Source organism: Aquila chrysaetos, chromosome 19 (genome assembly GCF_900496995.4).
Source record: "Aquila chrysaetos chrysaetos chromosome 19, bAquChr1.4, whole genome shotgun sequence".
In the NCBI taxonomy this organism is placed as follows: Eukaryota; Metazoa; Chordata; class Aves; order Accipitriformes; family Accipitridae; genus Aquila; species Aquila chrysaetos.
This window is the reverse complement of record NC_044022.1, coordinates 9,413,994-9,441,856: the sequence shown is the minus strand read 5'-3', so window position 1 is coordinate 9,441,856 and position 27,863 is coordinate 9,413,994. Positions and strand designations below refer to the sequence as shown.

Below are 27,863 nucleotides of genomic sequence, written 5' to 3'. Positions count from 1 at the left end.
TTCACTTCTGAGCCATCATGAAGCAGAACTATATACAAAATAACACCACCACCCCCCAGGAAAAAAAAGCACAAGCATTGATTCTTTTTTTGCATCAGTAAGATCAGACTTTACCAAAATGAAGGAAACAAAATGGTATAACTTCACCTTACAAAAGCACCAACCACCCATGGCACTGAGCTATAAAACTTACTATAGAATCATAGAATGCTTTGGGTTGGAAGGGACCTTAAAGATCATCTAGTTCCAACCCCCCTGCCACGAGCAGGGACACCTTCCACTAGACCAGGTTGCTCAAAGCCCCATCCAGCCCAGCCTTGAATGTTTCCAAGGATGGGGCATCCACAGCCTCTCTGGGCAACCTGTTCCAGTGCCTTGTAAAAAGTCCCTCTCCAGCTTTCTTGTAGGACCCCTTATGTACTAGAAGGCTGCTATAAGGTCTCCCTGGAGCCTTCTCTTCTCCAGGCTGAACAACCCCAACTCTCTCAGCCTTTCCTCATAGGAGAGGTGCTCCAGCCCTCTGATCATCTTCATGGCCCTCCTCTGGACTCACTCCAACAGGTCCATGTCCTTCTTATGTTGGGGACCCCAGAGCTGAACGCAGTACTGCAGGTGAGGTCTCACGAGAGCAGAGTAGAGGGGGAGAATCACCTCCCTCGACCTGCTTGTCACGCTTCTTTTGATGCAGCCCAGGATATCGTTGGCTTTCTGGGCTGCAAACACACATTGCTGGGTCATGTTGAACTTCTCATCAACCAACACCGCCAAGTCCTTCTTCTCAGGTCCGCTCTTAATCCATTCTCTGCCCAGCCTGTATTTGTGCTTGGGATTGCCCAGACCCATGTGCAGGACCTTGCACTTGGCCTTGTTGAACTTCATGATGTTTGCACGGGTCCACCTCTCAAGCCTGCCAAGGTCCCTCTGGATGGCAGCCCTTCCCTCCAGCATGCTGACCGCAGCACACAGCTTGGTGTCATCAGCAAACTTGTCCCACTGTCCATGTTGCCAACAAAGGTGTTAAACAGTGCCAGTCCCAATACTGACCCCTGAGGAACGCCACTCGTCACTGGTCTCCACTTGGATATCAAGCTGTTGAGTCTTTGTGTACGACCATCCAGCCAACCCCTTATCCACCGAGTGGTCCATCCGTCAAATCCACGTCTCTCCAATTTAGAGACAAGGATGTTGTGTGGGACGGTGTCAAACACTTTGCACAAGCCCAGGCAGATTACATCTGTTGTTACATCTGTTGGGCAGTGTGGTTGGAGCACTTGCTGGTGAAGGCTGAGGCAAAAAAGTAAATGAGTACCTCAGCCTTCTCCATATCCCGGATAACCAGGTCTCCCATTTCCTTCTGGAGGGGGCCCACATTTTCCCTAGTCTTCCTTTTATCACCGATGTACCTCTGGAAGCTTTTCTTGTTGCCCTTGATGTCTCTGGCCAGATATAATTCTATCAGGGCTTTGGCTTTCCTAACCTGATCCCTGGCTGGTTGGATAACTTCTCTGTATTCCTCCCAGGCTACCTGTCCTTGCTTGCACCCTCTGTAGGCTTCCTTTTTGTGTTTGAGTTTGTCCAGGAGCTCCTTGTTCATCTATGCAGGCCTCCTGGTGTTTTTGCCTGACTTCCTCTTTGTTGGGATGTATCACTCCTGAGCTTGGAGGAGGTGATCCTTGAATATTAACCAGCTTTCCCGGGCCCCTCTTCCCTCCAGGGCTTTAGCCCATGGTACTCTACCAAGCAGATCCATGAAGAGGCCGAAGTCTGCTCTCCTGAAGTCCAGAGCAGTGAGCTTGCTGTGTGCCCTCCTTGCTGCCCAAAGGAACTTGAACTCCACCCTTTCATGGTCACTGCAGCCAGGGCTTTATAATAAAAATACTGTCAGGTGAAACAGCAGAATATAACTAAGAGCCATACTGGATGCTGAAGGACAGAAAAGAGCTTGTTCCTCTGTAGGGCTCTGCCAATTTTTGCCAGCTATGAAGAAAATAAAAGAGCTAAGGTCAGCATTTGATTATCTGAAAATTATCACCCAAGTGCTCTTTCATTTTAATTTTTGGCATTTAAAATATTTTCAGATAAACTAAACGAAATCTCAGAGTGAAAATTTCTTCCTAATCAAGGAATCAAAAACCCCAACTAAGGATGGGTTCATTTTGCTCAATGAAAATTCTGTAAAATTTATGCATCCAGAAGTGCTCAATGTTTTAAGATTTTTTACTCAAAATTTGAAATGCTGTAGCAACTACTTTTGTTTGAATTTTCATTGCTTCAAATTACAAACACCCAATAGCAAATAAATGGGAAGAAGGCATTTTATACTCCCATGTCCTTGTCTCCCTTATTCTTTAAACCAAAGCATGACAGTAGCAATAGATGAATATATGGGGTAATAAAGACCTTCCTAAAACAGGGACAAAATTCTTTTTCTTATGCTAACATTGGGTTTCTCCATCACCTTCTCCCAGTGCTCTCCCCAGCCTAAAGGGGATCATAGGTATGAAGAATCCCTCAGCACTAACCTTCTTCCTCTGGCTATACAACGCCTCACAGTTCTCCAATAAGCTGCTGCTTGAGGTGACTTCTCTCCTTCCTGGTCTCTAGAAGCCAACATGTACATATCCTGCTAAGTGAAAGCCTGTTTAATATTCCTGTCAGATGGACTTTTTCAAACAACAAATTCTTGCTTTCCTGTGTTCTGCTGGGAAGAAGATTCCCATGCTAGTTTTCAATCATACTTCTGGATATGCTGACAGAGGATACTTCTTGCTGATGCCCTGGAAATTTTGAGAACAGTGAGCATGACCCCCGCCCTGACCCACTTCAGGGATCCCTCAAGTGATGTCTCCCAGCTGCAGAAAGTAGGTTTGCATCCGCTTGATTCTCTCTCCAGCAGGCACAGCAAGGGAATTTCTTCATTGCTTCCCCCACCCCCAGCATTACTGACCCATTTTGTGGCCTTAAAGTGCCTTAGGATTTTGCTTGGCTTTTTCATGATGAAGGAGAAGGTGATAATGGAGTCAGGCATCTGTCCATGCTTGTCTGTGTCCATGAATGTGGGAGGCAATCTTCTTCTTTTTACTAAAAAAAAAAAAAAAAAATTAAAAAAAAAAAAAGCTTTGACTTATCAAAGGCAGATTTCTGCCTCCTGCTTATTCTTTTGATCACTTCCCAGGCTAAGTGTCTCCCGCAGTGCTGCAAGGTTGCAGAAGCACAGCCCCAGACAAGGCAAAGGGTTTCAGAGCTTTCTCAGTGAGCAGGCTAATAAACAACAAAGTAAGAATGCTCACACTGGGACACGTGTCTCAGTCCAGCCCAGGACCTCTCTCTGACAGTGGCCAGCTGAAGACATCCTCTGCCAAACACAAGAACTAAACAAATGTATAAAGGCTCCAGCAGGGCTGGAACTTGGCGCTTAAGGCTATCTTAGGGATTTGCTGAAGCAGAGATCTCTGCACTTTAGTTTTTAACGGCTCTAGATGGATTTTTATTCCATGAACATATTCACTTGCTTTTTGAAAACACTGGTAGTTTCAGGGAATTTCTCCTTTTGCCTCTCTGAAACCTGACATCTGACAATTTAATCTGATGTTCCCTAACTCCTATATTAAGAAAGGCAGGTACTCAAGTCATGGGTTTTGTGCCATTCATGGTTTACAGATCCCTCTCATACCCTCTCTTGGCTGTCCTTTTCAGGCTGAAGAGTCTTGTCTATTCAGCCACACTTCATGGAGAAGCTGTCCCATATCCCTGATCATCCATATTACTCTTTTCTAGTTCTACTGTATCTCTTTTGAGATATGAAGGCAAAAGCTGCTTGCAGCATTCAAAAAACTGAAGCACCATGAACAGTGGCATAATGATGCCTTATGTTTCCTATTCTTTTCTTAATATCTATTTCTTTCAGCCACGGCTGAACACTGACATTTTCATTACAACTCCAATGTCCTCTGCCTCACATGAAGTCGATGGTACTTCATTGTTGGATTTTAGTTCTTATGATCTTGAGAAACTCAATATTATAATGAAATTTTGCCACTTTATTCCCTGCCTCTTCTTCCACATCACTTATGAATATGTTCATCAGCACAGGTATATGTGCAATATGTGTTCTACGTAGAAAAGCACATTATTAATCTTTAACAAGAAATCAGTTACAGGAAGAAAATCCTCATTCTCTGAAAGGATAAAATGAGTATACAATTTGCCAAAGTTGTCCTTAAGGGGCAAAGGGGTAGATTTAAACTCGTGATGAACATTGTCTTTAAAAGTTCAGCAAATAAATGTATTCAGCATTGGCAATTATTGCAACAGCTTTTTTATTCTAGGGTGCCCAAGATGTACATGGGTCTGCTCTCAGAGACATGCTGATTTAAGGTTGTAACAGCAAAAGTTTATAGAAAGGAGTAATACCTAATTAGAATAGATAACATGGTTGGAAAAATAGAAAACCTATCAGGAATGCTGTCTGTTGATCAGATCTGCCAAGTAAACAAATGCCAATTGTTCTTGGTATAAGCTGTTTATTTTAAATTGAAATGTAGAAGTGAATGTTAAACTACATTTTTTTAAATATACAAGACTTCGCAAAACCAAACCAAGCCTAGAAAATAAGTAACATAGTACAGTTCACATTAAAAACTTCCATGGGTTCCTGGCAGTGAAGATTGGAGAATTTAGGATTGTGTGCATTAGGTAGGCCTGGAATACAGCAACATTTTATGACTTGAGTAATTTTATCTAGTATATGTCTAAAGAATTTCAGATTTATGTTAACATTTTGCAGGGTCTATGGAGAATGTGTTTGAATAGACTGACAACATCAGTCTGACAGTCATCTAAATAATTTTTATTGCATGTTTGACTCACATGAAATTACCGTACTTATCTCAGCAGCTCAATGCAGTACAATTCACCAGCCTGTGTCCGTTGCAGGCTGCCAGGAAAATGAGAAAGGCATTGGTCTTCAACTACACTCAGAGAAAAATGGGACAAAACACTTTTTGTCCTCCAAAGAACACAGGAATGACTAGGGATCCTACTTGAAAAGAAAACAGAATGTGCAATGGGACTGGGTAAAGGAATGATGATGATTAATGAGAAGCCTCAGATTACATGTAATAACAGAAAAATAGGTCTGGAATGGACCTTGATTAGTCATGTAGTCCATCCTCCAATTCCAATGCCAGATCAATAGTACTTACTATTTGTCCAGTATGTACTTAAAGACATCCAGTAATGGAGACACTATTACACCCTTTGTAATATAAAGCTGTGCCTCACTAATGTTACCATTAAAAAAGCTTTTTCTCCTTGATGCAATTTAAGCCCATTACAAAACCCTACCTACCCTACCTACCAACAATAGATTATTCCCCTTCTCTTTGCAATGACCCTTTAGGTATATGAAGACTCTTAGCATGTCTTTCTTCTGCCTTCTTTTCTTTAGCCCAAACAACTCCAGCTCCTTTAGTCTTCCCAGTCCTCTGTTCATTCTTGTTGCCACCTGCCCTGTCTCCTGTTGGTTCACGAACTTCTTGAGCTATGGTGCTCAAAACTAGCCCTTCCACTGATGTCCCACCAATACTGCATAGAGCCCATGGACTGCTTCCCACACATACTTCTTCCTGGGATGTTTACTACTTTTGCCATGAAAACACATTGCTGACTCATGTTCAGCTTGTGACTTAGGGTAGACTCCAGATTCCTTTCTGGAATATTACTTTTTCACCAATTGTTCCTTTTCCTGAATTTGTGCAATTTTTTACACCTGTTGAGGCTCAGCAGCTTGCTTTTGTCCCCCCAGCCTGTGCCTTATGTTTTCTAGACCAGTTTTCTATTAGTCAAGATCCTAATCCCCTCCTCCAACATGCCTACAACTCCTCCCAGAACTCACCAGAACTGGATTTAGATTCCTAGAGGATCCTACCTGGTAAACCCATTTTGTCACCAGCCATTGATACCTACTCTGTAGGCACAGCTATCTACCTAGTTAAGCCCCAGCTCCATAGTAGCTCCACACAGACTACATTTCCCTAGCTTTTTATCAGAATACCAAGGTACAATATCAAACAATGTAACATTCCATTTTTGCATGACTCACGACTTATGTTGCTGTGGTAACATAAATTAACAAAATGTACATTGTCATAGCAGCTTTGTCATATAAAGTATGTAGGCTTTTCCACGCAAATAACAGCAGAAGCAGCACAAGATTCTGAGATGAAAGAGTAACTGGACAAAATGTGGTGGGTAAAAAGGGAAAATAATGCCAGGTGCAGGCTAAACAAAGAGCTGACAGATCATCTAGACTTTTCAAGGATGTCAGTTTGAAACCAGGGACCATAACTGTGGTTAAGTGGAAGGAAAGGATGAGGGTCTACCTGCAAAAGGTACACAAAGGACTGAAGCAGAAAGCCAGCAAGAAGTAGACTTAATGTTTAGGATCTTCAAGTAAAGCAGCAGTTATTTAAGAAGACAAAAGCAACAGGCACTAATAGTGATGACATTCTGCTGAAATCAGTTATCTGCTCTGGCATATCTGATAATCTCAAGAACAAGCTGATCAAGCGAGTTTTGGGCAGGGGTTACCTGAGAAGTGGGCTGTTGTGGATGGAGGCACGAAAGGAGGTTTCCCAGGCTGAGAGGGTGAGGAGTCGGTTCAATTACAGGGGCTGGCCAGCTCATTGGACAACTGCAGGAATAAAAGAGGCATTCTCCATGTTACAGGCAGAAAATATTCAAGTCATGGAAAACAGCTGTAGCTCATAAGGGGAGAGCGGAAATAGCAGATTAAATGCACAACATAATTGAGAAGGTAAAGAAATTTTGAAAATATGAATGTGCAGTTTTTTAATTAAAAAAAAGAGGTAACTGATGCAAAGCTGCTAAAGCAAGTCTGATGACAGAGATTCATACAGAAGACAGAAGGGAAATCAGAGTTTATATGTATAGGAGGCCAGTTTTATAGAAAAAGTATTGTTTATAAACTTCTGCTATTCTGTATTGTTATGTTGTAGTTATGCAAATACAAATTCTGGAAATGAAGGATGTTCTGGTTTCAGAATGGGGCAGCTGGTCCTGTTTTCCCTCTTCTTGCTGTTAAGTACTGATTAATCCCACGAGCCTGTTCTCATTTATTAACAACTTTTTCCTCCATTTGCTGACCAGGGAAGTGTTGTGCAATGTGTGAAAGTCCCAGAGAAGCTACGGAAATCCTGAGTTTCAGCCAAAACCTGAAAAACGGTGATGTGGGAAAGACCGTGGACATACAATGGGGAACGAAACCCCGAGGAAGAGAGAGATGTGGGAAGTTCTGGAGGCGTATGAATCCCCAGCCCCTGACTGTCCTACCCAGAGAAAGTCTTTGAACACTTACAACCTCCCTTTCCAAGGTACTACTGCCCGTTTTGGTGTTTGTGGTCACAAGACAGACAAATCCTGGGTTCTGACTCCCAAACATCTGTTTTAATTGGGAAGCAACTCGCTTCCTAAGGCAACAGAGGGGAAATGATGTTTTACCAATGAGCAATGCAGTGACATCAAGCAGCTCAGTAAATCTCACATTTGAGCAGACTTAACTTGTGCTTATAACTAGCACATTTTAATCAATTACTAAGGTACTGTAGGTTTACAGAATCACAATCTCTTCTAAGCAGGAGATGAGGTCAAAAAGATCCTTTAGACAAACTCAGCAGGAACTATAGCGTACTAAGGAAAAAAAAGTTAACGTGAAACTCTCTTGTGACTTTAAGTAGTTCCAAAATCAATTCCATTCCATATTATTCTGTTCTCTCTTATTCTGATAATTGAGAATCATTTTCTCCAGCACTGCAGTGCTTTTAACTGACTCATATGCTCCTCAATCACCGGCAAAGGCTTCCACAATAAGCAGAAAAGTAGCACTGCAAGTGTCTAATTCTTTAGTCCTGCTTTCACCAATTTCCTCTATTAAATTAATATTCACAGTCGCATTTGGACACCACTCTGACTCTGAAACAGCATCAGCACGTCTGGGATTGAGGGAACAAGCATCTTATTTTTTTTTTAGCAGAGGTCTCAAACTCCTTCTGCACAGCTAAGTAACTAACCAGAGGAGAGAGCCAGCCTCTTACATCATGAGCTGAACCCTCCAAACTCAAGCCCAAGACAGGGATAAGATACACTGAGAAATTCAACAGACCTTGTCCTGAATGAGTTGAACGGACAAAATCATGCCATCGCTCTCACAGACTATGTCAGCTCTAAGAGGGAGGGTTTATTGAAACATATGGGAAAGCAACGTAGCCCTGTTCCTCTACAACCTTTCGTCCAGGCAAACGTACCACATACTATTGGAAGAATAAGCCCTGCAGAGTAGCCCTTCAGGCTCGTACTTCTGTGTAGGATTTGCATAGATTAGATGCAAAATTAAAAAAAATTTAGCTCATTTTCTGCGGAGTACCAGAAGAGTTTTTTATAAACTTCAGTAGTAGAATAGGAGTGAATAACAATCACAAATACACACTTCCAGTCTGAGAGCAGCAATAGCTGTATGTTTTATACGATACGCTCAGTCGGCTCACAAGCTGTAATCACACCACCGGAGTTTCATTCATGTCTTCTAACCAGCCGCCTCGGCAGGAGCACAGAAGGCAGGGTGGGATGGTGAGAGGTAGATTACTTCATCTGCATAAAAGTAACTGCGGGGTGGGAGGAAACATCTCATAATTAGAACGCGGGACGGAAATTAAGGTTTCTACCAACTCCGCCACAGACCGAGTCTGTTATCCTTGGCAAAAAGCTCTCTGGCCTCCCTTTCCCCGTCTGCAGAGGCAGGGGCAGTAAGGCATGGGGAGGCTTGCACAGTAAACGTCCATAAGCACACGGAGATTTCCTCAGATGGCAGCAGGACCTCTGCCAGGCCGGGAGGACCCGCTGCCCAGACCGCGCAACCACCGCCGGCCAGACCGCTTCAGGCCGGTGCCTCCTCCCCTCTAGCCCCAGCCGCAGACGGTAACGTTTCGGCGTTTCGGGAGGGTGCTAACTACGGCGGCCTTCGCCGCCCGCGGCGGGAATCCACCACACGGCGGGTGACCCGTGTCCCGCAGCTGCCCACCGCCGAAGGCCGCTGCGAAGGCCGGGCCGGGCCCTCACCAGGCGGCGCCGAGGGCCGGGCCGGGGCGGGCGGTTCCCCCGTCAGCTTTCGGCAGCAGGTGCCGCCCGGCCCGGCCCGGCCCGGCCTCCCCGCGGCGCGGCGGGAGGCGGCGGCGGCGCGGGGATCCCGGCGGGCCGGCCGCAGGGCCCCGCGGGCATGAGGCGAGCGGCGGCGGGCGAGGTGAAGCCGACCTTGCCGCCGCTCCTCCCGCCCGCGGGCGGCGGGGCGGGCCGCCCTCCTCACGGCGTGCGGCTGCCGGCAGGCTGCAGGTGGGTGGCTGCGGGGGGGGGGGGGGGGGGGGCGCGGGAGACACGGCCCCGGGCCGGGCGGGGTGCGCGGCTGCCCCCGGCGGTGGCGGCGAGGGGAGTGCCGTGCCCGGCCCTAGCCCCGCCGCGGCCGGCGGCGGCTGCCCCGCTCCGCGCTCCCGCCCCGGCGCCGCCCATTGCCGGGGCCGAGCCGGCGCGTGTGTCAACACGGGGCCGCGGCGCCGGCCCTGCCCCCGGCGCCTCCCCGAGGTCGCCCGGCGGAGGTCGCCCGGGCGGCGGAGGCCGCGGCGCGGCGGGGAGGAGCCGCCGCCGCCGGCGCCGCTCGGTGCTTCCCGGGGAGGTAGGAGACAGCCCCGTCCCTCTCTGCCCCGCCGCCCCGGGGGGCCGGCGGGCCGGCGCCGGCCGCCCCGCGCCTCGGCAGGCCCCGCGGCCGGCCCCTCGGCCGGGCCCCGTCCTTGCGGAAAGTTTCCGTCGGGCCGGTGGCTGCCGACCCCGGCGGGAGCCGCGGGCTGAGCCGGCGGGAGCGGCCGTGCCTCCCGGCAGCGCCGGGCTGGCCCGCCGGCTCGGCTGGTCCCGCGGCTGTTTGGGAGCGGCGGCCGTCCCGGGGGAGGCGCGTACCCGCGGGGACCGGGAGCCTGAGAAGGAATTTGGAAGTTGCTTCAGGTACTTTACCTACCCTGCCGTTCCCCCGCTTCTCGCTTTTGGGTGGGGGGGGGTTGGGTTTGGTGGGTGGGGTTTTTTTCTTTCTTTTTTTTAGTAATTCTGGGAGAACAGTGGAGACTTATTCTCCGCGCTTTGGGTGAGGGAGCCAGCTGCGTAAGTTGGCTTGCTCTATTTAACCAAACCGTAATAGGCATAAACCTCTAAAAGCATTGGCTGCGCCTTTCTCAGATCCAGCTGTGGCTTTTAAGTTTCAGTTTCTCTTAAAAATTAATTTTCATTCACCTGTGTGTTTTGGACCCAACTCTGCAGGCATGTCTGAGTAACGCTGGGCATGTACGGTTGTATTTGTGGAGCGGTGACGTTATTTTGTAATGCCCCCGGGGGAGGAAACTCTGCTGGGCTGTGTTTGTGCAGCACCTTCTGCAGCTGGTCCTGGTTCTGTCTGGCACTCCCATGCACGTCTCTGGTTTGGTAGCTTTGATGGGGCCAGACAGCCCTTACGCGATGGTGTCGCTGAAAGTTGGGTTAAGTAAACCCATCCCACTGAACAGTAGACCACACTTCTTTAGCAGTAGATGTATTGAAATGTCTTGTTTACTGTGTCTTGTCCTCTTGGTCTGTGTTTGCAAAGCGGAGACATAATTCATAATTGCGGCTCTTGGGGTTATGCAATTAACAGCATACTTAAGATAGCAGTAGCGTAGTCTTTTGATCTGGAAAGAAAATAAACCATTGAAGTGTGTCTGGCTTTTCAAAGTGGCAGGGTACTTCCTCTTCCACTGTCTCCTTACCACTTGGCATTTGCCCATACAGCAAGCCAGTGAGTTCATGATAACACTTCTTCCAGTACTGTATTAGATAAATCTTAATGAACTAAGTTTTCTATCTGGTGATGCTCCAGGGTGAGATTACACTTCAACAGAGTGTACTGTAGCAAATGGATAAAAATTCAAACGTGTTGTCATTTTAAAGAGAATTTGTTATGTCAGCATAAAACACATTTGCAACTATTTTAGGAAAATAGGGAAAGGGTTTTGTGTTTTCTCTCTCCGCCCCCTTCTTTTTTATTAATTAGACTAATTAGTCTTCAGAATTCAGGAACTTCCTTTTTTTTTTTTTATCCTAGTGGAGGCAGTTGAACCAATTCAAGGTATTTCATCTCTCCACAAATGCTGCCATATTTATGGTTTTAGTCCAACATAGTTATTACACCTTTATGACTAAACTAGTCTTCCACAGGGCAGCACTCAGTGGTCTTATAATTACCATTACTGTTTGTGATCCTTTTAAAAAGGCAGTTGTTATTTATGATAAAAAGGCAGTTGTTATTTATGAAGTCCTGATAGACAGAGCTCCACTAACAATATTTTTAGGCAACTGCAAATCAAAGCACACCTTAAAAAAAAGTCATCTTATAATGTAAACGTAAAGAGAAGTGGAGTTTATTGAAGGTATGCAATTTAAAAACAAACCTCATACTCTCAACCTGACAGAGCATGAAGGGATTATCCAGACTTGACTCATCTGTGTAGATTGTGCATTTCAGGCTGACTGCTGAGCTGAGCAACAGTCTGCTGGAGTGATTTCACTGCCTGCTTCCCTGGGTTGTACTAACCTTTAAAAACATTATTGGTGTTCCCGAGCTGTTTATTTTTGTGAAGAAAACTAGGCTTGCAGTCACTGAGACTTGAAAAGATTGGAGATTCAGTTCAATATCTGATGAAACCTATTTACTGTTCCATATTACTTAGGTAAGTCAACCTTATGAGATTTTCTTCTGTGAGATCTTATACATCCTATGTGCAGCTGAAAATACTTTTCAAGCGAGCTGGAAAAAGACAATTCAAAGTCAGTGTGAAGTGAAATGAGGAACTTGCTTGGCTCAGGTCAGTTTTTGTTGTACTCAGAAATGGCTATGGCTAAGCAACTCCATGTTCGGTAGGAAGGAGATGTATGATTTAGTTTGACTTCTTTCATTACAGAAGTCATAAAATCTTGTTTGGTATTTTCTGCATCAGACCCATACTGGCCTGAACCAGTAATCTAAAAAAAAATTAAAAAAAAATTTAAAAAATCAGCCCTTGAACACTTAAAGTCTGTGTAGTTTTTTTCACTGGTTGCACTTTAATTTTTATTTAAAACACATCCTAATCTGAATTTTGTTAGCCTCAGCTTCCAGTCATGGATGTCTTCATAGTCTGTATTTTAAATACTTCTTAAAAACTGAAGTGCTTGAAAGAGGCAATACTAAGAAAGGAGGGGAGGGGATTAGAGTAACGAAGAGGAAGGTTAGAAAATGTGTGATGTGTAAGGTTATGGTGTAAAACTCCTCTTTTTCCTGCTCTGTAAATATTATTCTGCTGCTTTTGCTGTTCTGTGAAACAGTGTCCCACATGTAGCTAGGAAGTCATGGATAAGGGTTTTTTTAAGTTATTCAAGAGAGATTTCATCATTCACTCATTTCCGTAGTGTTTGTTGCCATGGCAGCTAGCCAGTGGCCTTATTAGTGATTAAGGTGGTTACACTTCATTTTTTGTCTTGTGGTACTGGAAACTATATCTGAGGTACCATAAGAAACAGATGTCATACAAAGACTGCAGTGTGTTGTTTCTATGAAGAGACTGAAATGTTTCTGTCCTCAGACTGAAGTTACTGTATAGTGATGCTTTACATCTCTTATTATGTATAGTTATGTTTAAAATGCCTGCTGTCTTCAAGCTTGCTAAATATTTACAATGAATGTACTACTTCTGCCATATGTTTAAAGCAAGAAACCCATTAATTGAACAAGCCTGTATTTTTATGCTTGAAAGAATTGACGCTTACTTCATTTTAGTTACTAAATTATATGTTAAAGGTAGAATATAACAAAAGCAGAGGTTAGATGGTGTAACAAGAAGCAGAGAAATTATTCTTACCTCCTGGTCTCAAAGCATAGTCATTTCCAGTTAGCACATAGATAGAAAATCAATTGTAATCTGCTCATAATTGCCTTCCTGGTAGACCTATGAGGCATTTCTCTTCCCCTATCTCTCCCCCCCCCCCCCCTTTTCTCCTTTTTCCTCCTGTTCTTCTTAATATTTTTTTTTTTTAATTATTATTTTTTCTCTCTCCATATCTTTTTTCTGTATGTCTTGTGGAATAGGCAGCTCTCCAGAGGTGGAGGAGAAAAATACTGTATGAATATTTTTCACTGTAAAGCTCTGCATCTTTAAATGTTTTTGTGTAACAGCTTGAGGGTCTGTCAAAAAGCATGTTCCTTACCATGTCGTTTAGTGATGAGCAGAAATTGAGGGAGGTTTTCATAACCTTGGGGCTTTCTGCTTAGATGAACTAGGCATTTCTCTCTTACCTATCAGGATTGATTACTACAGGTTAGATCACATTTCTTGTGTAAAAGGCTCGGCTTGCACTACCAAAAATCCAAATTGTATTTTGCTTAGTATGAAGTGCTGGGCTTGACACTTGACACTGACTTTTCTATTCTGCAAGGATATTGTATTCCCCAGTTACGGAATTATTTTAGCTTTGTGGTAAACTCAAGCTCCATTCATTCTTCAATCATAGCTGCAGAATGAGAATGTTTTGAAAAAGTTAAAGACTTGTGCTTCTGCTGTCCTGACTGGAAAGGTCCGGGCAAGACCTTTTCAAAGTTTGCCCTGGGGAGTAACGAAGCTCACCCTCTGCAACTCCGAGATTCATCGTTCTTCCAGCCTTACCTCACAGCATGCGCCAGACTACCTCTTCTGTCTGCCTGGCCATTTTAAGGTTGTATTTGCTTGATTTATGATACCAGTGTAACACTTTAAAATTTGACATAAGTTATCCTCCCCCTCCCTGGGAGGGGAGATGTCTGTTTACGTATATATGTGTACGTGTGTGTGTGTGTGTGTGTGTGGATGGGTAGATAGATACAGAATAGAATGCTAGACCATCCCAGGGTCTGCCGCCCTTTAAATGTAGAAAGCTCCTATGTGCTCACAAATATACCTCTGTTTTAGACCAAAGTGATTTGGTTCTGAATTCTTTCAGGATAAATATGTCCTCTGCATAAAATTTTTGCAAGACTATACAAAGTATTTAAAATGTGTTCTGTGTTAAAATTATAGTTTTCTTGAGGGTGGATAGTGAGGAAACTAAAGCTATGTTCAGGAGGAGGGATTTTACTTAATAGGAAGTTGTTATTTTGAGAAAAGAGCAGGGAGAGAGGAGGGAGAGGCAAAGCAAGACATTCAGTGGTTGGGAGTGCAGGAGAGTTTAACGGACGTTAATAATCCTCCCAATGGAAGAAGTACTGTAATTTCTTTTGGTATGAAAAGAATGTCTTGGGAGGTGGCTGAAAGTTGCAGAGGAGTGCCAGAGATCGGGGAAGTCAGTGAAGCTGGAGGTGTTCAGGAGTAAATGTGACATACGTTATTGCAAATACCTGAAAAGCGGTCTGCTTGCTGCGAGTGGGTAAAGCTCAGAGGCTGGGAAGAGTCTTAAATCCTCGAGTCCTTTACTAATGGACAAAAACTGTAATGATAATTCCTAAATGACCATTTGTGTGAGCCATCCTCCCCTATGAGCTGTAAAAAGTAATGTGTTAAGTTGTGAAATCAATGAATCAGTCCCATCAAACTCTGAAGTTTTGCAATGAGCTGAAAATTTCTATTGTGCTGTGACTTAGACCTTTTATCTTAGGACTAATGAGATTTGGAGGTTTGGCAGAGATTGGCTGGAAAAGGGACAGATTGTATTTCCTTTAACAGAAGCTACTTTCCTAGTCTCCTTTTGTTCTGCAAACTGTTAACGCAAGTACCTGGTATCTATAAATCCTCATCTCTGTACTTTCCTGGTCACCATTATCATTGGTGCCCTGACTCTTGACAGGTCTCTTCAATTCTTCCTCATCTGTAAAGCTAATATTTGAATCACTGAGTTATCTAATCTTTCCAGCATCAGTGCATGGCCTCATCCTTGATGAGAGACATTTCTCTTGTAAAAAGTACCATCAGCACTTTCATGGAGATCTCCACTTTATCTAAGTGGAGGGTCTGAGAGCCTCATAGTTTGCAGCAACATCCCCTAAGGCCTTTCCACCTAAAACATTCAACTGATTTGAAAACCTCGGATGATTTCTCCTTCAGCAATAATTCCAATACATTCTATTTGTAATGCCAGATACACCTCTGGAAATGGTTTGTTCTGGCTAGGGAACAGCTATGATGTACAAGTGCCCAGGGCTGTGCACCTGCGTTCACGAGTCTCTGTAGCAGCTGCTTCTGGGATTGCTGCTGCCATTCTTGCTGGGCTGCCAACTGGGCTTTTGCCGCTCTTGCTGAGCTGTGAGTTGGACTCGTTAGAGTTTCTGGAACTGTCGCTGTTGGGATTGCAGTCTGGGTTTCTTGAAGTTGTTGCTGAGCTACAGCCCATGCTTACTGCTGAAAGATTAAAATCAGAGTTTTCTGCTTCAGCTGTGGTTTCCCCAGCCACTTGTTCGTTTGTCTGTTAATAGCTTTTTATTGTAGCCGTTGTGTCGAAGAAAATAACATCTGGTATCATGCATACATTGATGCGACTTTCATCTGGTTCCAGCAAAAGACTGTGTGGCTCATAAATGTGTTTAGGTGGTGCCCACTAGCTGGAGTTTGACCTTATTACCAAGACTCATTCAAAGTTGCGACTTTCTTTCTTGTGGGCTCTCTGCCTTCTCTGAATTGACCATCGCTTATGTTATAAGTGAAACTTGGTAAACCACCCTTGCCTGATAAATTAGGAGAAATTAAACTACAGATCTCCAGAGATTTAGTGTGTGTTTGCCTTGTGGAATTACGAAGCCAGTCTTTTGAAAAAGACTCAAAATAATTGCTCTTTGGCTTTGATAAGTTTGACTGTGTTGGTACCATGCATGGTCTCTCCGAAAGGTTTTGTTCCATATTTGGTGATGGTCTTCCATCTGATTTGTTTCATAAAACTGGTGGCTCCAAAGTTTCGTGAGGCTGTGGTAGCAGTCTGTATTTCACACAGGACACTTTGTTAAATTTCAGACATCAGTATGTTACAAATTGGTTACTTTTTGATGTATATAGCTGTTGCAAGAGAGACCTCAGATAAGCAAACTCATTAGTGTGAAAACAAGCATCATCATCTTAAGGTTGATCTTTGTTGCTGTGCTCCACGTACTTCTGTGAGCAGTTTGAGTTGTTCATCTGCAGCTTGGATATGCTCATCGGTATGCCTGTGGGAGCTCTGGAGAGAAAACGTTTGTAGCGGGCAGACTGAAAACAGATGCCTCCAGCAGACATTGTAAATAGAGTTTATTTCATCTGCTGACATGGAATGCTTTTGTGGGAAGTAAAGTCTCATCCCTTGATAAGTGCAACATGATGTTGCAAAAATAGGTAATAAGGCCAAATAGGCTGTATTAGCAAGAGCACAGCAAGCAGATCAAGCAGAATGATCATTTGCCTCTTTTTGGCACTGACGAGATTGCATTTGAAGCATTGTGTCCAGTTTTGGTCTCCGAAGGACAGGAGAAGACACTGACTTACTGGAGCAAGTCCAGTGGACGGCTACCAGGGTGATTAGGGGGCTGAAGTACATCACGTACAAGGAGAGACTGGGAGAGCTGAATTTGTTCAGCCTTACTAAGAGAAGACTAAGGGGGATCTTATTGCTGTCTTCAGCTGCGTAATGTGAGGTTATAGAGAAGACAAAGTACTCTATTTGAAGGCATGCAGCAAAAGGACAAGAGACAGCAGTTGCAACTTATAGTGAAGAAATTCTGGCTGGAGATGAAGAAAAAATGTCACTGTGAGGATACTCAAACACTGGGACGGGTGCCTGGGGAGGTGGTGGAATCTCCAGCCTTGGAGATGCTTAGAAGTTGACTTGGAAAGGCACTGAGCAACCTACTGTAGTTGACTCTGTGTTGAGTGGGGATTTGTTGGACTAGCTGACCTCCAGAGATCCCTTCCAAACTAAATTATTTCATTCTATATGTTAATAGCATCACCAGTTCTGAATGAAGCCTTGCCATTTGCATCTGCCATTGTCAGATCTAACTTCATGACAAGGTGGGACTCTGAAAAGCAAAATGTGAGCTCTGGAGGCCAAAAAGGGCTTGAAATATTAACTTTAATGAAGTAATCTGTGCAGGTATTGACAGGACTAAAATCTAGTCAGCTTTCCAACTTAAAAAAAAAAGGGGGGGGGCGGGAGAAAAAAGATTCATAAAGTGGAGACTAAACATAAGGAAATTTGGTCTGCAATATTAATTTCTACTTTAAAAGCTGCAAACTTCTGAGCTTAGAATGAAATTACTCTGAGACTCTGAAGACCTACAAAAATTATGTGGAATCACTAACAGATGGTTTGTCTCCTTTTGATATATTAGGTTATTAAACAGAAGTGAGCAAGCTGTTTTATTAACATATAAAATACTAGGATTTCAAAGCCTGGCATACGTAGTTCAGTGTGGGGACTTCCTGGTGGTCTCTCCTGAGTTCAGGGACATAGTAAAACTGAAGAAAAGCCATACCTAAATGACAGGTAGTAAGATAGACTTCTTTGTAGCTACTTTCTTTCTATTTATTTTTGGACTTGGATTTGCAGTTACAGTAACTCACTTTCTGTAAGATCTGGCTATTGTTGCTACTTGTCAGGTCTATTAAAAGCTTCCCCAGAGAGTAAGAAATAATTATACCCTAAGTGTGTCTCGACAAACCACATGACCATCTCTCTCTTCCCTGGTTCTTAACTTACTAAAGCCGGGTAAAAAATTGGACCTTAATGTATTCTCTGGCTCTTTCATCCCAGTAGAGAGTAAATGGCAAGGCTGAAAGTCTTGCAGAAAATCCGCTGCTGGCAGCTCTCTCGCAGAAGGCTCCAGTCCAAAGTGACAACTGCAGCCGTGTGGTACAGGCACAGGAATTGTCTCTCAAATAAGCGTAACCCTGTGAAGCCATTTAGGGCGATGCAGAGTCCAACCAACACCTTGAACTCTGTCCAGGAGCCTTGGAGATTATGGAGCTCTGTTGCCAGCAGCACGACCTGCAACACAACCTGGCCATGTCGCTAGACAGTTTGAGAGGCCCATTCTCCTCTGACGAGCCTTTCAAACTCTTAATAATAGTCTGTGGCACAGATAAAAAGACGTTAGGTTGACTAGCTAAGTCTCTTAAATTTGTATTTAAATGAAGAGAATACTTCTTTTTTTTTTTTTTTTTCACATAACCATGTTAGTTTTGTTAGAGGTTTTTCTTCTGACAGAACAAATTTGAATAAAAGTACTTTGCTAAGCATGACGGCGTACACTTTGTACAGTTGTAGGCATTGTCTGGCCGCCCAATATTGTAACAGGGAAAGTTAATTAGTTCAAATTTTCATGCTCAGAAAGCATCCAGACAGCGTGACTCATTCTGGAAGTGGGAAGAGATCAAATCTAACATGTATTGCTGGAAACTTTTTTTTTCTAGAGTGCTTTGTATCTCAGTGTCTCTGCTTCAATTCATAAATAATAAAATTAAGAAAGAAATTAAACAGAGTGCCTTCCAGTGATAATCTTAAAATAAACACTGTTCCCCCATTTGTTGCAGGAATCGGCAGCGTGTTCCGTGCTGCCGTGGTGTTGTTGAGAGCAGTTGCTCAACAGCCATCTTAGTGCATGGCATGGGTTTTCAATGTTTTCTGGCTTGCAAATCCCTAAAAACTTGTTGCTAGAGCTGGTAGGCCCAGCGTCGAAGAGGCTGAACTGCAGGTTGGATTTTTGTGAGTTTCTTTGGTAAAGTGTGTTTAAAAAAAAAAAAAAAAAGTAGACCCTTTGGTGTCTATAGACTGGAATTTGAAAACCAGTGGCAGGTGATTTTTTTTTTTTTTTTTTTAAGGATTTTTAATTTGAGTAATTTTCTTAATAACTTAAGGTGTTCTAGGCTCTTGCATCCCCCAAAAGGGCAGAAACAAATACAAGATATTATATTAAGTGCAGTTTTAAAGAAAGCTAAAAAGACTATTAGACTCTTGGTGCTAGTGGCAGCTGTTGTGTTTTTCCCTTATATTTGCATTTTTAAATAAAATACATTATTTTTTTTTTCGGACAGGAAACGGTAACTGTGGCCTTGGTCTTAAAGGAAGACTCACAGAATGGGGTGGGTATTACATGTGGCTGTATCAGAGCAGGGAGTGAAGGGATCTACCTGTACGAACACAGGCATAGTTGCAAAATTGAACCTTAACTAGCCAAACTGTGGAAACGGTCACATTGCTTATGTGCCTAGTGAAGGAAAACACATTTGGTGGAGTGTTCTTGGGTGTCTATTCCCCCCCAAAACCCAAGAATTTCTGGCCACATGACTTACTGCCCTTGGAAACAAGACTTCTGTGATCATGCCATCTCGTGCCATCTGTGTGCACATGCCCTGGTGTACTCGTGCAGGTATGGTTATAGTGACTTTGTGCTGGGTTTAACCACGCTTGAGTTGGAGCATCCACTTAAAGATGGGAAAATCCTTGAGCCTGTGATGTGTCCTTGTGGCAGAGAAGGCTAGCGTGTCCTGGGCTGTGTTAGGAGGGGGGGTGCAGCAGGTCAAGGGAGGTGATCCTTCCCCTCTGCTCAGCACTGGTGAAACACACCTGGAGTGCTGGGTCCAGCGCTGGGCTCCTCAGTACGAGAGAGACAGGGAGTTACTGGAGAGAGTCCAATGAAGGGCCATGAAGATGATGAAGGGACTGGAGCATTTCTTCTATAAGAAAAGGCTGAGAGAGCTGGGACTGTTCATCCTGGAGAAGAGAAGGCTCGGGGGATTTTATCAACATATGTAAATACCTGAAGGGAAGGTGCAAAGGGGATGGAGCCACTCTTCCGAGTGGTGCCCAGGGACAGGAGAAGAGGCAACAGGCACAAACTGAAATGCAGGAGGTTCCCTTTGAACATCAGGAAACACTTTTTTACTGTGAGGGTGACCAAGCACTGGCACAGTTTGCCCTGGGAGGTTGTGGAGTCTCCATCCTTGGAGATACTCAAAAGCTGTCTGGGCAGCCAGCTCTAGGTGGCCCTGCTTGAGCAGGGGTGTTGGACCAGATGACCTCCAGAGGTCTCTTCCGACCTCAACCATTCTGTGATACTGTGGAAGGAGCATTGCTTAGGGATCCATGCCTACAGTGGATATCCAAAGTTACGGTGCCGAGAACTACTTTTTCATTATCCTCTTAGGTAAGTATAGTGGGTTTTTATTTTGTCACGTGATCAAAACTATTCACTTTCAAAATGGAAGTCTTTGCTTCAGAAATCGTATCTCATTTCAGGAGCTACTTCTCAGTATGGTGCTGACAGGTGATGCCAGTTACAGAATGCTGCTTTATGCTTTCTGCGTGGTTGGCTGGTATGGCTCAGGCCTGTTGGGCTCCTAATGTAGGCAGACTGTGCAGTTAGGCGCAGCTGCAGGAGGACACCTTGTCGTCTCATGACAAACAGCTCATGGTCACAGCCTTTGTCTACTCACAGACAAGGAAAGACTGGATCCGTTTATACCCATGGTTAGCAAAAAAGTAATCACTACTTATAAAACCTAGGGTTTTTCTCTTCTCTTCAAAACATATTAGAGGACGTCGTGATAAGTGTTGCAATGGTTCACTTAAGTCTTGCATGCAGTCAATACTGTTGATCTAATGGGATTATACTAGAAACTGTAGACCTTGTAACCTTCTTTTAGGATGATGGTCTGCTGGAAGATGCATCTCTGCTTTTTTGAATTTTAAGGATTAATACACACAGCTGAGTCTTCTTTCAAAGAGTGAAAGAACTCTTTGCTGCTTTGTTTTAATGCATTTGAAAGTGCATATTTTTCTACAGAGAAATTACAGTGCATTTGAAAATACAGTTGTTCCTTTTTAAATATGTTTTTTTAAAGGCTAGTTATTCTTTAGGCAAAGCATTACTCATCTTTATCATAATATCAGTAATTTTTCTGAATTGTAGGCACTTTTTACTGGTTGTTTAGTTCACTCCTCTGTATGGCTGTAGAGTGGTGGTAGTTTTTGGGGTTTTTTATGACTGTGTGTAGATACAGTCTAGAGCACCACTTACTATTCCTCAAAACTAAGTAAACCTTCAAAGTGTTCCACTTAGGGTAGTTTGCATCTCTTAACATACTAACTGGAAAAGAAGAATTTCTGTTGTATTGTCACCTCTTAATTTTAAAGATAAGCATCTCCCTTGCAGCTTCCAAGTCCAACAGTAAATATAGGGTATTTTGCAATGGCACAGCAGTGAGTTTTGTCTGTAGCATACAACCTTCATTTCTATTTAGTAAATGCAATGGTATGTGCTTGATTTAACTTGTGCAGTGTATTCTTGCAAATGCATCGTTTATTACTGGAGGCTTAGCATAAAGTTCTACAATAAAAGGTAATGAAATACTTTAATGGGACAAATTGTCTTTCTAATTGCTGTAATAGTACCACTTGAGTTACAGAATGACCATTTTGTATGCTTGCATAAAATAATTTCTTTTTAAATAAAGCTTTGTTTTCAATGTGTTTGAAACAACAAAAGTTGGCTGGAACTAGCAGCTTTTTTTTAGGGTTGTTTTTTTTCCCCTTATAGTAGTGCTTCCCTAATATCTTTAGCCTACGCTGTCTGAATTTCCCAGCTGCTCTAGCTCTCCCTCTTTTGGTCTTTCTGATCCTCCCATGCGTGCTTTTCATACCAAACTGGGCAGTGGAGGGGAGGGGACGCTCCCCTTCCCACCCTTTGCCCAGCTGAGAGATTCACCCTGGTCTTCGTCTCTGCAGCATCCCATCACCTTGCTGCGTGCCGTTCGGAAATCTCCTTCCACCGTGGAGTCCCTGAGCCCATCATCTCCAGCCAGTTCAGGATTTTGTCCTGGCCTGCTGTTTGATCAAGTGGCATTAGGGACCTGATGAGCACTGTACACAATGTCTGATCTCCAGGAGCCACAAAAATAGATTTTTATAGCTTACTGATCTTGCAAGACCAGAAATTTGAAGAGCTGTTACGTTTGCTGTATTTTGGTGACTGGATTTAACTTACTGACTCTTTGTATTTTAGATATGGTAATAGGAGATTGCTGAACTAGTCAGGTTATTGGTTTTGAAGGTTTTAGCACAAGAAGTAGAACTTGCTTTGTCGATTTGTGCTGTGTACCTTACAGTGATGCTGTTATAGCTTCTCACAGATGTGATGGGAGAGCCACAGTGTTTCTTACTAAGGTTTCTTTGTTGTGGTCATCATTCCCAGAAGGAAGCCTCGTGTACTGGTTAAACAGTAATATGAATGCTTTTCTGTCATCACAAGCATGATTTAATAGGTCGGTCTGCCACCTCGTAAACTTTGGACAGCCCAGCTTCTTTTAGGGAAGAGCTGAGAAGATGCTTCCAGAACAAGTAGCTGGTTTAAGTAACTGACATGGTGCACAAGGTAGAATTGGAAAATGTCTTCTTAATTCATGCAACTACAGCTTGCTAGAATATTTTCTGTATATTAAACAATATGACATAAGTCTTCAGATAGTATCTGTTCTGACTTTGGTCATAGTGCTGCAGCATGGCATTAGCATGAACATTAATCTGCAGCTAAAGTTTAGACCTGGTTCCCTGAACACATGCACTTGGAGTATGGAGAGTTGTTTTGGGGTGAGTGGTATTCTTATTGTTACTGTAGAAGACATTGAGGGGGGAGGTCTTTGCAAGTAAACTTCTTACAGCCTTATTTTTAAGGCAGATTTTTAAGCTGGATCATACGCTTGCCCTGGTTGTGCTTGTAGAGCCTTAAGTATACCACTTTTGTGCTACAGAGTTCTCAATTTGTTACAGATGTACATTAAGGGTATCATACCTGTCCTCTGCAAAACAAGCATTTCTGGTATCACAAAAGAAGTGCCTGGCTCTAATCAGGGAGATAGCCAACTTATGACTAGCCAAGTGATCCTGTTTGCATTTAAGGGCGGTTCTTGGACATAGGTGAACTGGACTGGCTTCCTATTTTGCTTACAGAAGTTTTAATATGCTTAACATTATCCAATACCGGCAACTGAGGTAGTCTAAATACCACAGCAGGGACTGATTAGCTTTTTCAGATCACTGCTTTTATTCGCTGTTTGCAAAGAGGCTTAATCCAGTGCTGGAGATCAGGCGTCCCACTGTGCTCGTGGGTAGCTTTCTCTCACTCTTTGTGTTCACAGTGGCAGAAATTAGTGAGGAGTCTCCTCCTGCCTCTGACTTAAAAGCTCCAAAATAGTGGTGTTAGTAGTTGTTCTTAGGCGTGTTTAATGGACAGTGTAGAGAAACTATAGTTGGGGTTTCTGCTTTGCAGCTTAGTATCTGGGCACATGATAAATGCATCAGTGTAGTAGCATGATGGTATGTGATTTCATTTACTATGTTGAATCACTTAATATCCACATAAAGCTTGGGAAAAGACTCAAAGCAGTTTTAACAAACCTATTCTCATTCTTTTCTACTTTTAAATCACAGTAGATGTTTCCCAGCAGATTGCCTGTCCTCCCAAGCAGAGGAGGACAGCTGCCTCTGTGGTTCTCAGTATTGCTTTTAGTCATGTAATGATGCTGAAGTTCAGTAAATACACTTTTCTAGTAGTCATTCCGATGAGCATTTGCAAATGTAGAATCCCCTTCTCTGGCTGATCTGTCTTCACTGAAGTTACCAGCAGTGGCAGCTTTTTATTTGAAGGTCCACATTGCTCCACATTTTTTTATCAAGCATCAAACCTTGCTACTGTTACATTGCTAAATATGTGTGTTGCAGGGCTTGGTGGTATTGGAAATGTTGGGCAGGGAGGGGAGGTGTGGACTGAAGTTTGTGTTTCCGTGTGGCTTACTTCAATAAAAATAAAAATAATAAAAAGTTGGCTATGGCCTAGCTCCTGACTTTTGTTCAAATATTTCGTCATTGCAAAGAGACAGGAAGATCTTGGCATCTAGAACAGATCTGTGAAATAAAAGGGAACGAAGTTCTGTTGCAAACAAATATGAGTGACTCCAGAACAAAAGAGTGGTTCATAGTTCCTTTCTATTGAGTGCTGTAATGTTTCAGTGCCACTGCTTAAAAATATCCATTATTCCATATATTAACATTACATGGTTTTATTTTAATCAGTTTCACCTTCCAGTGAAATTACCCACAAGTACTCTGTTAGACTTGTGTGTAAATGCAAGTTTATTACATTTGTTGAATGATGTACAAAAGTGTCAGGAAATTCAGAAAGCGGTTTCTGAATACATTTCAGTGTTTAGTGTGGGCTCCTTTCATACCTCCTTGCACTTTATACCAATATGATTAATTCTGCTAACAAGAAAAGGGGACTACAATAGCTACTGATAGATTTATTTCTCTTTAATATTTTTTGTTACAATGAACTTTTTGTTTCTGTAATAGAAGGGATTATATTCCTTAAGACTGATATATTTTAATAGGAACTCACAACTTTTACTACTTAAAAATAATTCCTTTCTTTGTTTCATGAATTAGAAACAATGAGGAGAAGCTGAAGTCTGCCCAAGCCAGGTGTTTCTTGTTGGCAGCCTGCTCCCTAATGACTCTGGCTCTCATACAGCAGCTGCCTGCTAGTCTCTTTTGTATGGCCTATTGTTGCTGCACACCCCTCGTTAATACACATGCTGCCCGGGGCAGACCCTGAGAATGACATCAACTTGCTTATCTTAGAAACCTCCAAACCTGATGCAGGGTGGGGAGGTTGCCTTGCATCTGCCCGGCCAACTAATTGTGAGCTCTGTGGGTTGTGATTGGCTCCGCGTCCGCTCAGTAATAGGTTAAGCAAAGACATCGTGGGTCCATCTGTTCGTCCATTCATTGTTCTGCTTGCTTGCCTGAAGTCTGCAGCTGAAATCGTGTTAAGGAGTTGCTTCTGGAACAGCTACAAGAAACCAATGTCTGTGTGTTTTCCAGCGAACGTAAGTATATGGGCTTCTCTCTGCAGAAATGGGACGTTTCACCTTTCTGGTGTTGCAGCGTATCAGTTTGCATTTGGACAACGTAGCTAGCGTGTGTGTCGGCTGAGATCTGCACACTTTAGGTGTCTCTTGGAAAAAGAGGGAGAGAAAAACAGTTATGTCTGAAGACTAAGTATATTAAAGAGCAATGATCTCACTCAGTGTGTTCTATTAAGGAACTTTCAAAAGCATCAGTAATGGTGTATTTCCCAGAATTTGAAAATAGTAGGCAGTAGCCATCAACAGAACAACAAATTTCCCTCTAGCCCCCTGGGGAGAAGGGGAGGTTTCAACTTTAAGTTATAAGTATTTACCCTTTTTGCAAATAAGCTACTATTTACTTTAATTTGTGACTGGTAGAAAAAGCTTTTAAGGAAAAAAAAAATCAAACACCTTTTCCATTATACCATACAGTAGGTATAATTTCCTGTGTTTGTGAAAATAAGAAGAGCTCCATTGTGGGCTATCTGAAGAGACTGTAGTGCAAGATAGAGCATTAGAATGCTCTCAGATGGGAATATGTTCCAGTCAAAGGTTTTGTGCTTTGGAAGCTATTCATAAGTGTGTCAGATCTAGCCTGGCTATTTTCATAAAGTTTCTAATCTGTTTTGTTTTATGTTTTGAGTTCAGATGTTAGGCTGAAGAACAAACACTGTATACTCCATGAACCTGTGTTCCAAGGATCCTGTAAAGAAAAAAAACAAAACAAAGACCTTCATATATCAGTTGGGAGGGAAAGAGAGCATATAAAAGGGTTAAAAAGAGGTTTGCATTTCTACCACATGCCCTATTGTGTGAACATATGCATGAGTCTATTGAAAGTTTTCAGAAGATGGGCAGGCCACCAGTTGCTGGTCTCCTGCAGTTCCAGTAGACATCTGTTGCCCCAGAGCATTAACCAATCTGTTCAATGGGACATCCTTCCTTTGTTGGATAGAATGATGCAGACAACAGCACTCGCTGAAATACAATGGTAATTAAATACATAGAAACTACAGCAGTAGGTATTTATTACATATTCATTATTTTATTTGCATTGTTGCAGTATCTTTATCATTTGGATAACTGATACATTCTTTTTTTTTCTTTTCTGATCAGCTCTACACTTCTGTTTGTGACAAGTAATGACACTGTTTCAACAAACTGATTTCAGTATTTTCCATTTTGTGTTTAGAAGACTTAGAAAAAGTCTGCCTGTGTGAAAACATGCTGAACTATTTCACTGTAGAATGTATCTTCAGAAACTTTTGACGGTCTTTTGAGAATACACGATTTCTGTTATACTGTGCCACATGACACACTATTTTACTCCTTGTTATTTTCCTCTGTGAACTAAATTTGCATTAAATTGCTTTTCTTATGCTCAATTGTAAGTAGAAAATATTCTGAATACGTATTAAAAGATTAAATGATCTCCTTGCCCGCATCCCTTTGAGAAATATTTGGTTTGTGTTAAAGTGAATTAATGGGCTGATTATTGTTAATGGTTAGTGGAAAATAAATAGTGGTGACTTCTAAGAAATGGGAAAAGATTACACTTCTACAATGTAGTAGCACAGTGCTCATCCAGAGTCTTACATTCATATTTGATGTCTTTGACTCAGTAATACAGTATTTTAGGCCTTTAACAGTGAACCTAGTGTGAGATACTGTAGTTTTAAACACACTATAGTTTAAAACTTATGTTGTCATAAGTATGTCTAAATTGGGAGTTACCTGTTTTATTAACTTTTTCATAAATACAAATTCTGTTACTCAGCTGTGATGAGCATAACCAAGAGTTGAAGACTTTCTTGACAAGAATTTTTTGGCTGATTTTTGTTTTTTTGGCTCTCAGTTGAGTCAGAATTCATAGGGGGTATTTTTCTTGGCTATATTGCGTTGTATTAGTAAACATACTTTAAAACCATATGTGCGTAATGAGAGTTCCTTGTAAATAAAGAGTGCAAGGAGTTCTTCTTATCTGATGGTACTCCTTGGGTAAATGTGACCTTTTCTGGTTTTCATGAGCTTTGTTGTCCTAAATATAGGTATACTACTGTTTATTTGCAATACAAATTCATTCAAATAGACTGGCTGGCATGTTGCTCTTCACTAACCAAATCAAGATAAAATAATCAATTCCAGCAGTGTTCAACAGTGACATCTGATTTTCATGGTTCTAATCAATGAATCTCATAAAGGGCATCATGTTGGGCGCTCCAAAGTCTAGCGTTTCTAAGAGATGCTGCTGACCACAAATACAGTGTACAAAGTTCACAGACGTTGTAAAAATTTGTCTGAAAATAAATACAGTTTGCATGCCAGGAATAGTGTACTGCTTATGCAAAACTATTTCAGAAATCTTTAGCTTTGGATTTACAGTGTAAACGTCATTTTAACTATCCTTTTAAAGCAATAGTATGATGACTATATATTATCTGTGGCAGATTTTAAAGCTGCTGCTCTTATTACTCTATTCTTTAAATAGTTTCTGAAAAACAGTAGAGTTCTGTGCAAAAGAAACAATTATATATTGGAGCAAGATGGAGATTGACAGGAGACTTAAAGCAGATAGATGCAAGGCTGATTATGTATACACTCCAAACAATGGACAAAGGCCAGTTTACGGTAATTTTTCATACATAGTCAATGTGCAAGTCATCTAAAGTATGTTTCATATAATGCCTGATCTTCAGACACATTCATATGCTAGTGACTTCTTTGAATCCTACTGGAGGGTGTTACAATTGTAGTTGCTGTAAAGCACTTAAACTTCAAGGAAGAAGTGATTGGAGAATGACTTAAGTATTATTTTAACTAACACTAAAAAAAGAAAAAAAAAAATCC

The 27,863-nt window shown here is 42.5% G+C and overlaps 1 protein-coding gene and 1 long non-coding RNA gene across 3 annotated transcripts in view; one reads left to right on the top strand and one right to left on the bottom strand.

Annotated features, from left to right (window-relative positions):
- Positions 1-1,810: 1,810 nt before the first annotated feature.
- On the bottom strand, positions 1,811-9,501 carry LOC115353369. Of its 2 annotated transcripts, XR_003927574.1 has the most exons (5): positions 8,507-9,501; positions 6,592-6,694; positions 4,870-4,936; positions 2,523-3,081; positions 1,811-1,977 (listed from the first exon to the last, which is right to left on the bottom strand). It is a non-coding gene; the product is annotated as an uncharacterized LOC115353369 (long non-coding RNA). The 2 variants fall into 2 exon arrangements; XR_003927573.1 differs by lacking the exon at positions 4,870-4,936.
- Positions 9,502-9,769: 268 nt separating this feature from the next.
- The window catches only part of ZC3H12C (zinc finger CCCH-type containing 12C), a 45,916-nt gene continuing 27,822 nt past the window's right edge, over positions 9,770-27,863 (top strand). Inside the window, exon 1 of the mRNA XM_030043010.1 lies at positions 9,770-10,065. The gene's annotated coding sequence lies outside the window, so the exon portion shown is untranslated. The remainder of the gene's footprint in view (positions 10,066-27,863) is intronic.